This window comes from Cervus canadensis, chromosome 11, assembly GCF_019320065.1.
Source record: "Cervus canadensis isolate Bull #8, Minnesota chromosome 11, ASM1932006v1, whole genome shotgun sequence".
Classification (NCBI taxonomy): domain Eukaryota; kingdom Metazoa; phylum Chordata; class Mammalia; order Artiodactyla; family Cervidae; genus Cervus; species Cervus canadensis.
The window spans coordinates 9780234-9799100 of record NC_057396.1 but is presented as its reverse complement, the minus strand read 5'-3'; the positions used below and the strand labels follow the sequence as shown (position 1 = coordinate 9799100).

Below are 18867 nucleotides of genomic sequence, written 5' to 3'. Positions count from 1 at the left end.
CAAAAAAAGGTCTGTCTAGTCAAAGCTACGGCTTTTTCAGTGGTCATGTATGGATGTGAGAGTTGGACTGTGAAGAAAGCTGAGCACTGAAGAATTGATGCTTTTGAACTGTGGTGTTGAAGAAGACTCTTGAGAGTCCCTTGGACTGCGAGGAGATCCAACCAGTCCATCCTAAAGGAGATCAGTCCTGGGTGTTCATTGGAAGGACCGGTGCTGAAGCTGAAACTCCAATACTTTGGCCACCTCATGCGAAGAGTTGACTCGTTGGAAAAGACCCTGATGCTGGGAGGGATTGGGGGCAGGAGGAGAAGGGGATGACAGAGGATGAGATGGCTGGATGGCCTCACTGACTCGATGGACATGAGTTTGGGTGGACTCCAGGAGTTGGGGATGGACAGGGAGGCCTGGCGTGTTGTGATTCATGGGGTTGCAAAGAATCGGACACGACTGAGAAACTGAACTGAACTGAAGCATCATTCAGTCAGTTCAGTCACTCATTCGTGTCTGACTTTTTGCGACCCCATGGACTGCAGCATGCCTGGTTTCCCTGTCCATCACCAATTCTTGGAACTTGCTCAAACTCATGTTCATCGAGTTGATGATGCTATCCAACCATCTCATCCTCTGTCGTCACCTTCTCCTCCTGCTTTCGATCTTTCCCAGCCTCAGGGTCTTTTCTAATAAGTCAGTTCTTTGCATCAGGTCACCAAAGTATTACAGCTTCAGCTTCAGCATCAGTTGTTTCAGTGAATATTCAGGACTGATCTCCTTTATAATTGACTGGTTTGATCTCCTTGCAGTCCAAGGGACTCTCAAGAGTCTTCTCCAATATCACAGTTCAAAAGCATCAATTCTTTAGCAAAGCTGAGTCCAATTGTATCCAACATCAATCCTCTATCATGAATTGTACATATGAGGAATAACTAGGAAGATAAGAAAGCACTGGTGAATTTCTTGTAGGTTTCATATTGTTGTTTAGTCACTAAGTCATGTCTAACTCTTTATGACCCCATGGACTGTGGCTCATCAGGCTCCTCTGTTCATGGGATTTCTCAGGCAAAAATAATGGAGTGGGTTGCCATTTCCTTTTCCAGGGGATCTTCCTGATCTAGGAATTGAACACACATTCCTGCACTGCCGGTGTTTTCTTTACCACTGAGCCACCCTGAGGAGCCCCAGCTTCCATTTAGATTCTGCCATAACTTCCTAAGCATTCTGCCTAAACAGTGTGGCTCATTTCCATGCTACAACTTCAACATTAACATTGTCATATCTGTATTTATAACTCCAGTACTCTAAATGTCATTACTGTATCTCAAATTCTCATTGGACATCTTTAGTTATTATCTCAACATAGGTAAAACAACCCATTATTCATTTTGCCACCAAATAAATGGCCCTTAAAATGTGATTAAATGGCATCATCAGTCATTTCATTTTCTGGACAAGAAGCCCTGATGATAGTCCCATAATCACCATGGTCAGCCTCCAAATCCAGTGCAACATTAAATCCAATTTAGGATAAATCCCCAGTACCCATCAGATATATTATCTTTTTACAAATCCTTTTTTAATATTACAATTCCTTTTTTTTTCATCATTTATTTTCTGAGCTGCTTAAATAAGATTTTACTAGATTTCCCTTTCAGCAATGTCTCCTAATTTTTTTCATTAACATTTCCACAAAATTTATCTTCTTGAAATATACACTTAACTGCATGACTTTTGCTGTTTCTCCATTGCCTACATCTCCACTTTAAGCTCCTAAGAAAACCATTTAAGACCACATATAATCTGCTTCCAAGTTTATTCTGACATTTCCTGTTTTGACTCCTTCACTTGATTCTTGATTCTTAATACTTGATAATTCTATGATTATGCCTTCATTATATGTCACCCTTCACTTATACTACTCAACTTAAAATTTATACTTTCTCATATAAAATGTAAAAAACTTTTTGTACCTTGAACCTGTTCTGGATGCCATCATTTTATTCAAAATTACCTTATCCTCTTCATACTTAGTCATGCCATCTTGTTATATATTAACATATAGCACTTAAGATATTATAGTTATGATTGCTCTTGTGTTCATTTTAGTTTGAACTCTACAAAAGACATTTCAAGTTTTTCATTTTATCTTTCCATTTGGGCAGCATTGCAAACAAGTAAGAGGCACTCAATATGTGTTTGCTGAATGAGTTAAATAAATGGTAATATTACTTTATTATCAGTCCATCTAACCTTATTATTTAACCATTATTAAAATTCATCATCTGATCAGTCTGTGTTATGTATCAGTAACTGTGCTGAATTTTAGCATATATTATCTCATTGAATCTCTCGCAACAGTACTATTAGGTCAGTTTTTTTTTTAATTCATTTTACATATTAAAAAAGGGGGATGAGTATCTTATCAAAGGTCACACAGTCTTTTGCATAGCAAAGCCTATGTTTTTAGTCTCAATGCTATATAATGCCCTCATAAATGATAAATTTTATGGTGCTTCCAAAAATCAATTTTGCATATTGCTTACTTATTTAGCATATTCTGTTTCTGAGCCTCAATTATACATTATTTTACAATGATTTTGAGAAGAAAATGAGGTAATGTAAACTACAAATATCCTTAGTAATTTTATTCATTTAACTCTGCATTTTTTTTTAAGTTTTTTATATTAGATAACTATGAACATGAATTCTTTGACCTCGGATCTTAATGTTTATTCTCCTTATCTATAAATGAACATGATGACAAATAAATGTCATTTAGTTTATCAAGTTTTTACGAGGAATAATTCAGTCATTAAATAAGTAGCACACAATGAGGAGTATTTAGTGAAATGGTTAAAATAGATGGGCTTCTAGGTTAATAGCAGAAAGCAAAGAGGAACTAAAAAGCCTCTTGATGAAGGTAAAAGAGGAGTATGAGAAAGTTGGCTTAAAACTCAACATTCAAAAAACTAAGATTGGCTTCTGGTTCAAGATGGCGGAGTATAAGAATGTGCACTCATCTACTCCTGTGAAAACACCAATATCACAGCTAGCTGTTGAACAACCATTGAGGAGAGGACACTGGAATCCTCTTAAAAAAGATAACCCATGTTCAAAACTAAAGAAGAAGTCACAGTGAGATGGTAGGAGGGGCGCAATCACAATAAAATCAAATCTCATACCCTCTGGGTGGCTGACCCACAGACTGGAGAACAGTAATAACAAAGAAATTTTCACACTGTTGTAGGGGTTCTAAACCCTATGTCAGGCTTCCCAACCTGGAGATACAAGAAAAGGACTGGGAATCCCCAGGGAATTTGGCTTTGTGGACTAGTGGGATTTTAATATAGGCCTTCCAGAAGACTGAGGGAAACAGAGACTCCAGTCTTGGAGGGTACAAACAAAATTTTGTGTACACCAAGACCGAGAGGAGAAGAGCAATGACCCTACAGGAGACTGAATTAAAACTACCTGCTACTGTTGGAGGGCCTTCTGTGGAAGTTGAGTCAGCAGGGGCTCACTGTTGGGACTGGGGCACTGGAAGGGCCCCCTTAAACATCCCCCTAAAAACCTTCTTGAAAGGTATTAATCCTACCAGAGAGCTCAGGGCTGATGAAAACCATAGCAAAAACCATTTTACAGAAAGTTAATCATGATGAAAAAGCAAAAAGCTATGTCCTGGATGAAGGGACTATTTACAATTCCAGAAAAACAGCTAAATGAAGTGGAAATAGGTAACCTTCCAGAAAAAGAACTCAGGATAATTATAGTGAAGATGATCCAGAATATCAGGAAAGAATGGAGGCAAAGATTGAGAAGATGCAAGAAATGTTTGCCAAAGACCTACAAGAACTAAAGAATAAGCAAACAAAGGTGAGAAAGAAATGAAGACAGCGTAAGAGACCTCTGGGGCAACATTAAATGTACCAGCATTTACATTATAGGGTCCCAGAAGGAGAAGAGAGAGAGAAAGCACCTGAGAAAATATTTGAAGAGACAACAGCTAAGAACTTCCCAAATATGGGAAAGGAAATAGTCAACTAAGTCCAGGGAACACAGAGTCCTAGGAAGGATAAATCTAAGGAGGAACACATGGAGACACATAGTAATCAAACTAATGGAAAGTAAAGACAGAGATAAAATATTAAAAAACAACAAGGTAAAAATGACAAATAACATAAAAGGGAACTCCCATCAGGCTACCAGCTGATTTCTCAACAGAAACTCTACAAGTCAGAAAGGTGATATATTCAAAGTGATGACAGGGAAGAACCTATAAATAAGACTACCCAGCAGATTCTCCTTCAGATTTGACAGAGAAATAAAAAGCTTTCCAGAAAAGCTAAAGTTAAGATAATTCAGCACCACCAAACCAGCTTTACGACAAATGCTAAAGGAACTTCTCTAGGCAGGAAACACAAAAGAAGGGAAAGAACTACAGAAAATAAATCCAAAACAAGAAAACTGTAATAGTATCATACGTATCAACAATTACCTTAAATGTAAGTGGGTTAAATACACCAGCCAAAAGAAATAGATGGGCTGGGTGGATGAAAACTTGTGCATGTATACACTTTCACTTAACACATCATTCTGCTCGACCCTCCCAAATTGTGTGTAGTTATTTTATATTGTTAAGTTAATCATGTTCCCATTATGGCTTGCAACTGTAATAATCTTTTACTTTTTGTCTACTGATTATGAAAGCTGATAAACATTTGCTACTATTATGATTATATAAGTGTGTGCGTGCTCAGTCACTTCAGTCGTATCCAACTTTCTGCAGCCCCATGGACCATGGCCCGCCAAGCTCCTCTGTCCATGGGATTTTCCAGGCAAGAGTACTGGAGTGGGATACCATTTCATTCTCAAGATTATATAAGTATTATTTACTTAATACCATTGTCTCATGATTGCTTTGACTAGATGGACCTTTGTAATGTCTCTGCTTTCTAACATGCTATCTAGATGGGCCATAGGTTTTCTTCCAATAAACAAATGTCTTTTAATTTCGTGACTGCAGTCACCATCTGCACTGATTTTGGAGCCCAAGAAAATAAAGTCTGTCACTGTTTCCGTTGTTTCTGCATCTGTTTACCGGAAAGTGATGGGGCCGGATGCCATGATCTTCGATTTTTGAATGTTGAGTTTTAAGCCAACTTTTTCACTCTCCTCTTTCACTTTCGTCAAGATGCTCTTTAGTTCTTCTTCAATTTCTGCCATAAGGGTGGTGTCATCTGCATGTAAGAGGTTGTTGATATTTCTCCTGGCAATCTTGATTCCACCTTGTGCTTCATCCAGCTCAGCATTTTGCATGATGTATTCTGCATATAAATTAAATAATCACGGTGATGATATACATCCTTGACATACTCCTTTCCCTATTTGGAACCAGTCTGTTGTTGCATGTCCAGTTTTAACTGTTGCTTATTGACCTGTATACAGATTTCTCCGGAGGCAGGTCAAGAGGTCTGGTATTCCCATCTCTTGAAGAATTTTCCACAGTTTATTGTGTTTCACACTGTCGAAGCCTTTGGCATAGTCAATGAAGAAGAAGTAGATGTTTTTCTGGAACTCTCCTGCTTTTTCTTTGATCCAATGAATGTTGGTAATTTGACTTGTGGTTCCTCTTCCTCTAAATCCAGCTTGAACATCTGGCAGTTCATGGCTTATGTACTGTTGAAGCCTAGCTTGGAGAATTTTGAGCATTACTTTGCTAGTGTGTGAAATGATTGCAACTGTGCAGTAGTTTGATCATTCATTGGCATTGCCGTTCTTTGCGATTGGAGTGAAAACTGACCTTTTCCAGCCCTGTGGCCACTGCTGAATTTTCCAAATTTGTTGGCATATTGAGTGCGGCACTTTAACAGCATCATCATTTAGGGTTTGAAATAGCTCAGCTGGAATTCCATCACCTCCACTAGCTTTGTTTGTAGTGATCCTTCCTAAGGCCCACTTGACTTAGCATTCCAGGATGTCTGGCTCTAGGTGAGTGACCAAACCATTGTGGTTACCTGGGTCATGAAGATCTTTTTTGTATAGTTCTTCTGGGTATTCTTGCCACCTCTTCTTGATATCTTCTGCTTCTGTTAGGTCCATACCATTTCTGTCCTTTTTTGAACCCATCTTTGTATGAAATGCTCCCTTGGTATCTCCAATTTTCTTGAAGAGATTTCTTGTCTCCCATTCTATTGTTTTCCTCTACTTCTTTGCATTGATCACCTAGGAAGGCTTTCTTATCTCTCCTTGCTGTTCTTTGGAACTCTACATTCAAATGAGTCTATCTTTCCTTTTCTCCTTTGCCTTTAGCTTCTCTTTTCTCAGCTCTTTGTAAGGCCTCCTCAGACAACCACTTTGCCTTTTTGCATTTCTTTTTTCTTGGGGATGGCCGTGATCATTGCCTGATGTACAATGTAACAAACCTCTGTCCATAGATCTTCATGTCTATCAGATCTAATCCCTTGAATCTATTTGTCACTTTGACTGTATAATCATAAGGAATTTGATTTAGATCATCCATAAATCAAACAGATCATGAACATCTGTATGCAGGTGAAGAAGCAACAGTTAGAACTGGATATGGAACAACTTACTGGTTCTAAATTGGGAAAGGAATATGTCAAGGCTGTATATTGTCACCCTGCTTATTTAATTTATATGCAGTGTATAAGCATATACTTATGAATATAGCAGAAGTGAAGAATTTTGGAGTTCTTGCTGTAGATGATTGCATGCCCTTTTACTCTGCCATCTTGTTCTATCTGTTTTTTGTATACATATATACATTATATACACTTACAAATTTTGACTAAATAAAAATTACCATGCTTTGATTTCATTTGTTGAACTTAATATGAATAGAATGCTAGATTTCTAATTTAAAAATAGATATGCAACAAGCTCAAAAGTTTTCTGTATAGCATAGTGATCTATAGTCAATATCTTGTAACAAAATATGATGGAAAATAATTTCAAAAACAATATATACATATTTGTATAACTGAATCACCTTGCTGTTCACCTGAAACATTGTCAAATATAATTATATATATATATATATATATATATATATATAAAATCATGTCATCTAGTCTCATGACTTCATGACAAATAAACGGGGAAAAATGGAAACAGTGACTTTTTTTTTTTTGTGGCCTCCAAAATCACTGTGGATGGTGACTGCAGACATGAAATTAAAATTGCTTGCCCCATGGAAAGAAAGCTATGACAAAGTTAGACATCATACTAAAAAACAAAGACATCAGTTTGCTGACAAAGGTCCATATAGGCAAAGTCACAGTTTTTTCAGTAGTCATGTACGGATGTGAGAGTTGGGCCATATAGAAGGCTTGGCACTGAAGAATTTGTGCTTTCTAACTGTGGTACTGGAGAAGACTCTTGAGAGTCCCTTGGACTGCAAGATCATACCAGTCAATCCTAAAGGAAAATAACAATGAGCATTAATTGGAAGCACTGATGCTGATTCTGAAGATCCAATACTTGGCTACCTGATGCAAACAGCTAACTTGTTGGAAAAGACGCTGATGCTGGGAACTACTGAGGGCATGAAGAGAAAGGGGCTACACAGGATGAGAATCTCCAGAAGATCATCAAGGACAGGGAAGCCTGGTGTGCTGCAGCCCATGGGGCCACAAAGAGTCGGACAAAACTGACTGATTGAACAACAATGTTTAATATCATTTCTATGTTATAAGTATCATTTCTATTCTTTATTTTTATCAGCATATTATTAGGATTACTCTCAGGCAAAATGATTGTTTTCACAAACTACAAGTTTGGATTTTTACATTGGGAGTTTATTGATGATTTTTTTTTAACATAATGCAATCAGATTTGTAGCTGTATAGAATCCATCTGGCATAAGGATGGATTGATAGATTTGAGTTACAGAAATAAGTGTTTAACTTATTTTGGACAAGGCTGGCAATCAATTCAATGAAGAAAAAAAAACAGTCTATTCAATCGACAGTATTGGGAAAAATAGTATCTACAAATAAGAGAATGATTTGGATTTCTATATTGTTCCATATATAAAAATTAACACAAAGTAGATAATAGGCCTAGATATAAGAACAAAAACTGAGAAAATAAACAATAGGGGTAAATCTTTATGACATTGAATAGACTATGGATTGTAATAGAAGATTCTATAAGTATGGCAACAAAATATAAAATAGATGAAGTGAACTTCATCAAAAGAAAAGATCTCTGCTTTTAAGAATACCACTGAATTAAAAGGCAACACAAAGAAAGAAAGGAAACATTTGTAAATAATATATCTGATAAGATACTGTTACCAAGTCCAAGCTTACTCTGCTCACTGCACAAGTCAATGAATCCGAGACAGGATGTTGGAACTGTGAAGGGACTTTAATTTGGAATCTGGCTGACTGAGAAGATGGCAGGATAGTGCCTCAAAATAACCATCTTGTTGGGGCCTGGTTACCAGGCTATTTTACGGATCAGAGATGGGCTGCAGGTAGATGAGGAAACAAAGGGGGAAAAAAAAAACAAGCCTATTCCATCCTTGTAACTCTCCCCTGGAATGGCAAGACTCAGGCAAGGGAATGTGTTATTTTCACTTTCTTATGGTCCTTCACAGGTGGGCAGCTCAAGTTATCTCTCTAAGGTAGACCATGATGTATGCTTACAACAGTGGCAAGATAAGGGTTATAGTCACAGAAGCAACTCCAGCATCAATCCAAAATTAACCCTTCCTGGTTATAAAACTTGTACATACCAGATGTAAGGAACTCAATAATATGCAAAGAACAATTCAAACGATTGCCCAGATAATTCAGTAATATTAAAAAAAAAAGCCCAATTAAAAAATGGGCTAATGATACAAATAGACATTTCTCTAAAGAAAATATATGAATGACCAATAAACTGACAAAAGTATTCTCAAATTCAGTAGTGATTAAAAAATTGTAAATCAAAATCACAATGAGATACCCCATGACATCTACTAACATGGCTACAATTAAAGACAATAATTGGTGAGAGGAGTAATATGGAAAATTTGGAACACTTATGCATTTGCTAGTAGGGATATAAAATGATATAGATATTTTAGACAACATTCCTTAAAATATTAAACATAAAATTGACATATATAAAACCTAGGAAATCTACTTTTGGCATATACCCATGAGAAAGTAAAAACTGAGAAAATGAAAGTGTTAGTTCCTCAGTGTTGTCCCATGCTTTGCGACCCCATGGACTCTAACCTGCCGGGCTCCTCTGTGCATGGAATTCTCAATGCAAGAATCCTGGAGTGTGTAGCCATTCCCTTCTCCAGGGTGTCTTCCCAACCCAGAGATTGAACTTGTGTCTCCTATATTCCAGGCAGATTCTTTACTGTCTGAACCACCAGGGAAGCAGAAATAATACCAAATGTCCATGCAAACTGTGCTGAGCTGTGCTTCGTCGCTCAGTTATGTCTGATTCTTTCTGATCCCATGGACTGTAGCCCGCCAGGCTCCTCTGTCTATGGGGATTCTCCAGGCAAGAATACTGGAATAGGTTGCCATGCCCCCCTCCGGGGGAATCTTCTCAACCCAGGAATCGAACCCTGGTGTCCCGCATTGTGGGTGAATTCTTTACCTACTAAGTCACCAGGGAAGCCCAAGAATACTGGAGTGGGTAGCCTATCTCTCCTCCATGGAATTTTCCCAACCCAGGAATTAAACTAGGTTCTCCTGCATTACATGCAGATTCTTTACTAGCTGAGCTACCAGGGAAGCCCTGTCCATGCAAATATTTGGACACAAATATTCATAGTGATATTACTCACAAAAGCAAAAAAGATGAAACAAACTAAATGTCTCTCAATTGGGTAAACAGAATCTGAAATACTCCCTGATGCAGTTATAAAAATTATGAATGCCACAATATAGATATTATAAAAATAATATGTTAAGAAAAAGAAGCCAATATGCCATATATTTTATGGATCTATTTACATGAAAGGTCCAGAATAGACACATTTGTGAAGACATATAGTAGATCGGTTTTAACTTCTGGCATAGTGGATGGAGAAGGAATATTACTTAGGCTTCTAAAGGAAATAGGACTTCTGTTGGAATGATAGCAATTTTCAAAAATATTAATGTGAAGATTGCACAACTTTAAATAAGCTAAAAATATTTTACTCTACACTTTGAATGCAATTATATGGTTTTAAAATTGTATCTCAGTAAATGTGTTTTAAAAGCATTCTAATCAGATGTTCAGTATTTAACATAAAATAATAGAAGTTTGTGGTTTCTTAAAAGTATAATTTCCAATGCTGATATTATATATTTATATTAATATCTATAAAATTAAATTGTCGACATTAGCCTAAGACTGTATCAGAAATGTTATCTTGGCATTACTGAAACAAAGTGCGGCAGGAAGAAAGTTTCCAGTGACACTACATTTTAATATATTCAAAAGCCAAACAGTAATGTGGCAGATCAACTCACCGGAAAAAAAAAAAAATAGTGAAGTAGTTTTCATTGCTACTTAGTAATGCACAGGTATCCCCTTCCTTGGAAGCTATTAAGAGTTACACATTCTTTGTTCAGTTTAATGACAATCAACACAACTAGTCTGTATTATACAAAAATGTCAATACATTTTTCCCATACAGGTAGTCCCTCCATATGGTGATTTGACTTGCAATTTTTTAACTTGAATGCAATGATGTGAAAGCAGTCCATTCATAACACCATTATATGTTGCTGCTGCTGCTGCTAAGTCGCTTCAGTCGTGTCCGACACTGTGTGACCCCATAGATGGCCTCCCACTGGGCTCCCTCATCCCTGGGATTCTCCAGGCAAGAACACTGCAGTGGGTTGCCCTTTCCTTCTCCAATGCATGCAAGTGAAAAGTGAAAGTGAAGTCGCTCAGTTGTGTCCTTAGCGAGCCCAAGGACCGCAGCCTACCAGGCTCCTCTGTCCATGGGATTTTCCAGGCAAGAGTACTGGAGTGGGGTGCCATTATATGTTGAGGACCGTCTATATTTTAAAGCATATGAAAGTTGTGTGTGTGTTAGTCACTCAGTCGTGTCCAACTCTCTGTGACCCCATGGACTGCAGCCCGTCAGGTTCCTCTGTCCATGGAATTCTCCAGGCAAGATTTCTGGAGTGGGTTGCCATTTCCTTCTCCAATGTGAATTTCAGTAGCAGTAGTTTAGTCACCAAGTCATGTCTGACTCTTGCGACCCCACAGACTGTAGCCTGCCGGGTTCCTCTGTCCTTGGGATTCTCCGGGCAAGAATACTAGAGTGGGTTGCCATTTCCTTCTCCAGTAAGAAAGCTATGTATCATTAAAAAATAAAAATAAAAATCAAGATTCATAAATTTAAAGGCTAAGACTACACTATGTATTTTGCCAATTTAGTAATCTAAACACTGAGAACAAGTGTTTAAGATTTTTATAGCAATTTGACATTGCTGTGACATCCTGAGTATAAAATAAGTTAGGTCTTGTTGAAATAATATACTGAGGAGCATCTATCACCTGTTAATTAGACACTCAGAGTAGAAACTTACTGCAGTGTTTCATATCTTAACATGAATTTATCAAATATAGTCTCAGTGTTTGTAAAAACTCTGGTGTTTAGATTTTTTGCATATTTACTCACGGTGCAGCAGCCTGTATGCAATCAGTACATTGCTTTTTCCCTAGAGAAAAATTTATCTCCCTGATTATTCACCCTTCTCAGAAATAAATTAATAAAAAAAATAAAAGAAGCAACAAATCAGTGTTTCAGTTCAGTTCAGTTCAGTTCAGTCACTCAGTCGTGTCCAACTGCGACCACATGAATTGCAGCATGCCAGGCCTCCCTGTCCATCAGCAATTCCCAGAGTTTACTCAAACTCATTTCCATTGTAACATGGTAAAACTTGTGAACTATTTACAGTGAATACATTTCAACTTTCTCTGTTTTCTGAGAAAGCGCATCATACACACTTGTAGAGTTATATGCAATGTCATATTGGTTATTTAGGAGATAATTTATGCTGATAATTTTGAACTACAAAATGTTATGCAATTGTGTTTATGCAAAGTAAGGAACCAGACAGTTCTTAACATTTTAATGATATAAACTAGACATCCATACTTGCTTCTTGTTTACATTTTGTATTTTTTAATTATTTGATGCCTTCATACAACTGTCTTTTAATGAGAAATAAAAAGACCCAGAGACAAAAATAAAAGTTAAAAAAAACCCCACAATTTCACTAGATTGTTACTATGTGCTCCATAGTTTTTACTTTTTTTCATACTTTTTAACAATCATTATTAAAGAAGGTGATGATCTTTGAAAGTTATCACTTTCATTTGAACACTTTACAAATCTGATACATTGCTTAATATTTTATTTTCCATTAAAACAGAATTTATAAAAATTTAAAATTTTCTATACATTAAAATAACACATTCAAAAATATATGAACCCAAGTTCTGTTTTTTTTTAATTGAAAGTTGTATATTTAAATATAATTTACAAGTGAAGTAGCTAGAATTGGCTACCAACAAACAAATTTTGAAAATACAGCACTACTTTCTTCATGTGAATAAATTACATTAAATCTCTTCTTTTAATATCATCAACATACATGCATGAGAATGATTTTTCCTCATTGGATGATATTGAAACAAAACATAGCAAAACTTTAAATATCCATTATCCTTTGTGAATACCATTATCATTAGTCTAAGATTAGTCTAAGATTAGTCTAAGATAAATTAATAAGCAAGAAACAAGCTCATTGTTACACTAATCTACTTTAAATATTGGCATAGTGTTTGTTCAAAGTGGGTCTATCCACTTAATATGGGAAGTCATTGTCTCAATGATAATTTCTAAGTATAATTGCAGAATGACAAAACGTTTCAAGTATAGCACTGACTCCCAGCATTAAATGCCTGTGTGACTGTGCTCTTTCAATGAACAATGTTTAGTTTTCTGTTACATTTTTTTCTGATTCTATTTATTGAAATGTGATTTCCTATGTGTAGGATCTTATAATTAAAAAGAAATCTGCTTGCAATTTGTATCTTTATTGATTTGTAACTCACTTTTTTTAATAAATAATTTTGTTACAATCAAAATAAGATAGATAAATGATGATCCAATATGCAAGGCAGCAAAGGGGACACAGATATAGAGAACAGACTTTTGGACTCTGTGGGAGAAGGCTAGGGTGGGATGATTTTAGAGAACAGCATTGAAATATATATATTGCCATATGTAAAACAGATGACCAGTGCAAGTTCCATGCATGAAGCAGGGCTCAAAGCTGGTGCTCTGGGACAACCCAGAGGGATGGGGTGGGGAGGGGAGTGGGGGGGTTTCAGGATGAGGGACACAAGTACACTCATGGCTGATTCATGTGGATGCATAGCAAAAATCATCACAATATTGTAATTATCCTCCAATTAAAATAAATTAATTAATTAAATATAAAACAGATTAGAAAAAAAGTTGTTTTTTTTTTTTTTTAATTATTGACTATCACAGATGTTTAAACAGTACCTAAAAGGGCACCTCCTCTGTCCCTCTTCTTGCCAAAAACTTTCTCAGAAGAACCAAGGATGTGCCCACAAAAAATCCACATTCTTCTCTGCTAAACAAGTCTCCTGGAAACTGGGAACTTTGACTTCTGAACCAAAAATTTCTCAGACCACTTCCAGGTCTTCTGCTAACCTCTTCCCCAACTCTGACCTCACAAGGACAGATTATACACTTAATTTGTGCATCCCTTACCCTGAAAGTGATTATGTGGCAAGTGTTTCAGGTACTGTTAAACTCAAATTTGTGGACTAGATTGTCCATGTATGTGTGAAGATAATGTATGGAGAGATTGTTTTCCTTGTCTCACAAATGTCAACTGTAGCCTAAAACAGAAGAAAAAATAAATAAATGAAATCATAAATGTCTTCTTTTATAGAGATATAAGAAAACCTATGATAAATTGGTTGCAGGCATCTCCTTTAGAGTTCTTCAAAGGTGAATGTACACAGTCTGACAATCCCAAACATTACTCAAACAAAAGCCTTACAAAGCATCTTCAGTTTTGGCCCCAAAATGGAGCACTCTGATTTTCTTCCCCACTTTGTCTATTTCAGGACAAGGTAAAATAGGGAGACTTCAAGAATACTACTAGTGGATATTGTCAGTGCCAGTAGAATTCTGATTTCCATTTTTCTTTATGCTGGAATTCTGCATCAACTTAGATCACAGATCTGATATTTATTTGAGAAAGAGAAGACTTTTTAAAAATGCATATACACTATGATAACTGAGTAGCTCACAAGACTATCTATGGGCATGGAAAGGATGTAAGAGTGTCTTTGTGTTAATTATCCATTTGGAAAATTAGCAGGTGCACAAGGAGACTACACAAAAGTATACTGTTTGTGTCAGGACTCAAAGGATGTCAGAAGGGTTTGATACAAAGCTGGAAATTCTGCAAATAACCCGACTTCTTCTAAGAAAACCATTTCTGTCTTCAACCTAGAGCACAATGGTTCAGGAATAGTAATGAGAGAAGCAATGTGATCAGCAAGCAACTAAACTTTTTAATGAAACACCCATTTTTTTCACCTGCCTCCAAGCTTCCATACAGGTACCAGAAGGGTTTATCTTACAACTATATAGGGTGAAATTAACCCAGGACCAATTCAAATACCACATGTTCATTCCAAGAAGGAAAAAAGCAGAGCAGAAAACATCACATCCTCTTCCCTTCATCAGGAACTGAAGGGACAAGTGGAACAAATAGATTGTGTATGTCAGAGTGGACAAGTTTTGAGAATTAGATATCAATTTGGAGTTTAAAATTGGATGAACTTTTAATAATCTAAATTTATGTGAATTTCTGGATTCAAGGTGTCATCAAATGCTCTGTTGCCCATTGGGTAAGAGATAGGTTAACATGACAAAATTAGGAAAATGAACAGGGGGAAAAAAAAAGAAAAGAATTGTCTTGTAGTTAAACCTTTCAAATAGAGATAGTGGGATAATTTGGTGGCACTTATCAACAAAACTGAAAAAAAGATCAAGAATATACTGGTAGCAGAATTCTGTTGGCAATTGTCAGTCTCTGAGCACACAACAGTTTAGGAATCCAACAACACACACCAACCAGGAAGTTAAAAGAGAATTACAAAAGATCCTTATACTTTGATTTGTTCAAGGACGGAGATTATCTTCAAAATATTTTAACCCATCTACTAAAAGATTTTGGCACAGCCCCCTATTTAATCAATGAGGCCCTGTCTATAATTAAAGACATTGGCTGATATATTCAAAAAAAGTAGGCAAATACTTTTAATAACCCTTTCTTTGGACTTTCTGATAAAAGCTGGCTGGCTACTCTTAACCATAAAGTTTTGGTTAGTATATTAGACTCTACTGAGAATAAAGCTGAAATTAATCTAAAACTGATATAATACAAACACACTCCATACTGAAGTGTTTTAAATTAGATTGCCAACAACAAAACAGGCAGTTCTCTGGTATGATTATAAAGTCAGTGAGAGAGAATTGCAAGTTATTGAGCTGAATCAATTTTTCCTACAAAATTATCATCTATTTCATTATCCAAAATTGCAACCAGATGATAAAACTGAAGTTGGGCTAGTAAACAGCCTCTTTAAAGTCATAAATGTGGCAAACAGAAGAACTGAGTGGAATGTCTGTATGTGATCTTTCGAAGTTTCACAACCTCACCTATATCGCTCTATTTATGATCAAAAACTTAAAATTGAGTAATTTTTGTATCTCTTTCATACTTTTAAAATTCAAGTTCATATGTATAAATGCATTTTGAATAAAGAGGCCTGTTAAAATTTAGTGAGAGTATACAAACAATAAGATGAACATTAATTTAGAACTAAATACTCTTTTAACAGAGTATATTGAAAAATATTTTCCAAAAGTTGAAAACCAGCTGGTCTGTTATCATAATTCTATGAAGTGACTGATTCATTAAAAAAGACAATTTTAATATAAAAATTCTAGGTTCCTTTAAGACAGATCAAGAATACCTTTTTAACAGTAGTCAGTCAATGTTGATTACACTGGTCTAGATAGTAAATTTTATTTCTTTGGTGTTAGACATCTTTGATATTATATAGACCTCTTTATACTGTAGACCTCTTTATAGAATTTATAGATATTATACAGACCTCTTTATAGAATTCTAGATCATAAACCTCACCTATTTTAATGCAGCCTTAATTTAAATAAAGCTAAAACCAAAGGATATAGCATTTGAAGAGGAGATAACTTAAAAGAAAGAAAATGACCTATTGGATTTACTTATTTATATTCATTTATTTATGTATTTTTATTCATGTATTTATTATAGTCAAGATACATAATAATAAAACATTTTGTATCTTGAAGAATTAGTGTCTTATGCATCAGTATTAGTTTAGATTTTAAACCAAGCAAAGATATTTTAGATCTTACTTTGCTTTAGCTCAGTTCAGTTCAGTCGCTCAGCCGTGTCTGACCCTTTGCGACCCCATGAATCGCAGCCCGCCAGGCCTCCCTGTCCATCACCAACCCCCAGAGTTTACTCAAACTCATGCCCATCGTGTTGGTGATGCCATCCAGCCATCTCATCCTCTGTCATCCCCTTCTCCTCCTGCCCCCAATCCCTCCCAGCATCAGGGTCTTTTCCAATGAGTCAACTCTTCACATCAGGTAGTCAAAGTATTGGAGTTTCAGCTTCAGCATCAGTCCTTCCAATGAACACCCAGGACTGATCTCCTTTAGGATGGACTGGTTGGATCTCCTTGCAGTCCAAGGGACTCTCAAGAGTCTTCTCCAACACCACAGTTCAAAGCCATCAATTCTTCGGTGCTCAGCTTTCTTCACAGTCCAACTCTCACATCCATACATGACCACTGGAAAAACCATAGCCTTGACCAGACAGACCTTTGTTGACAAAGTAATGTCTCTGCTTTTTAATATGCTATCTAGGTTGGTCATAACTTTCCTTCCAAGAAGTAAGCATTAATTTCATGGCTGCAATCACCATCTGCAGTGATTTTGGTGATCCAAAAATAAAGTCAGCCAGTGTTTCCACTGTTTCCCCACTCTTTGCCATTAAGTGATGGGACCAGATGCCATGATCTTAGTTTTCTGAATGTTGAGCTTTAAGTCAACTTTTTCACTCTCCTGTTTCACTTTCATTAAGAGGCTTTTTAGTTACTCTTCACTTTATGCCATAAGGGTGGTGTCATCTGCATATCTGCCCCTTGTCAATCTGTCTCTTGAATTTTTAAAGCAAACCCTTTCTGCAATTAATCTATATTTCAGTTAATCCCTTAGGTCATCAAGTCAATTTTCTCCTATCTGTGGGAATAAACCAAAACTAGTTTTGTTACGTGCAACTTAACTTTGTTAGACAATGATTATTTCCAAGTGGTTTTGAGGTGGGTAGCTATTCTAAAATGTGAGAATAATATGCAATGAAAGTAAACCACAGAGCATATTCTGTCCTCATATATCAGCCATCTGTTGAATAAGCACCTATTAGCTTTCTATCCTTTTAAGATCACAGACCACTTCTTATATGAAAGGTTTATTTAAGGTAGAAATGATAACATTTACAGGGTAAATTCAATCAGTTATCCCTCTACTTTGCAACAGGCAATATAAAAAACCTCTTAAAAGAATATTTGGACACAGGGATATTTAGGTTTCATTTAGGTAACTGTATGTAGGCCTCATGAAAATTTTCCCACATGTTAATGTAAGACTAATGCAATCACCAAAGCATTTTTAGTTAATCTATGTGTAATGGATTACCTTAACATCACAAATCAGAACTTACTTCCTTTTTAAAAATCTTTTCTTATTCATTTTTGGAAAAACTGGATCTTTGCTGCTGCATTAGGGCTTTCTCTAGTTGAGGCAAATAAGCATTATTCTTTCATTGCAGTGTGTTGCAGTGTGTGGACTTCTCATTGTGATGATTTCTCTTGTTGGGGAACATGGGCTCTAGGCATACCAGCTTCAGTAGTTGCAGTGCGTGGCCTCTAGAGCACAGGCTCAGTAGCTGATGGTGCAAGGGCTTAGTTGCCCCACAGCATGTGGAATCTTTCTGGACCAGGAATGGAACTACATTGACAGAGAATCCCCTGGACTGGCAGGTGAATTCTTAGCCACTGGACTACCAGGGAAGTCCAAGAGAACTTCTTTCTAATACGTAACTTACTGATTAACAAGCTACTCTGAAAGTGAAAAGTGAAATTGCTCAGTCGTGTCTATTTGTGAATCCATGGACTGTAGCCCACCATGCTTCTCCATCCATGAGATTTTCCAGGCAAGAGTACTGGAATGGGTTGCCATTTCCTTCTCCAAAGGATCTTCCCAACCCAGGGATTGAACCTGGGTCTCCCGCGTTGTAGGCAGACGCTTTACCATCTGAGCCACCAGGGAAGCCTTGGTAGACAAGCTACTCTAGTCTACCAGTTAAAATTATTTTCTGACATTAAATATATTAGATATAAAGCATTAAAATTAATTCACTTTTAGATATCAGACATAGCAGCCTTATCTTGGAGGATGTGTTCCCATAATCTAACACTAAGTGATCATCTCTGAATTATAAATCTCTTCAAAAATGACTTCTTTTGCAATATATTAAAATATATCAAATATAATTGTAAGTATACAATCCTATGATTTTAGTACATACACAACTTTGTGCTATTCTCACTAAAAAGTTTTTAGAACATTTTCATAATCACCTCCCCTCCCCAAAATCAATAGCCACCAGAGTTACTCATCTTTTTCTTCATGCCTTCCTTCCCCTGCCCAGTCCTTTACAACTACCA

General features: G+C 36.4%; 1 non-coding gene across 1 annotated transcript; it reads right to left on the bottom strand.

The window, feature by feature from the left end:
- Positions 1-18397: 18397 nt before the first annotated feature.
- On the bottom strand, positions 18398-18469 carry TRNAC-ACA. The gene has a single exon. It is a non-coding gene; the product is annotated as a tRNA-Cys (tRNA).
- Between the last annotated feature and the right edge of the window lie 398 nt (positions 18470-18867).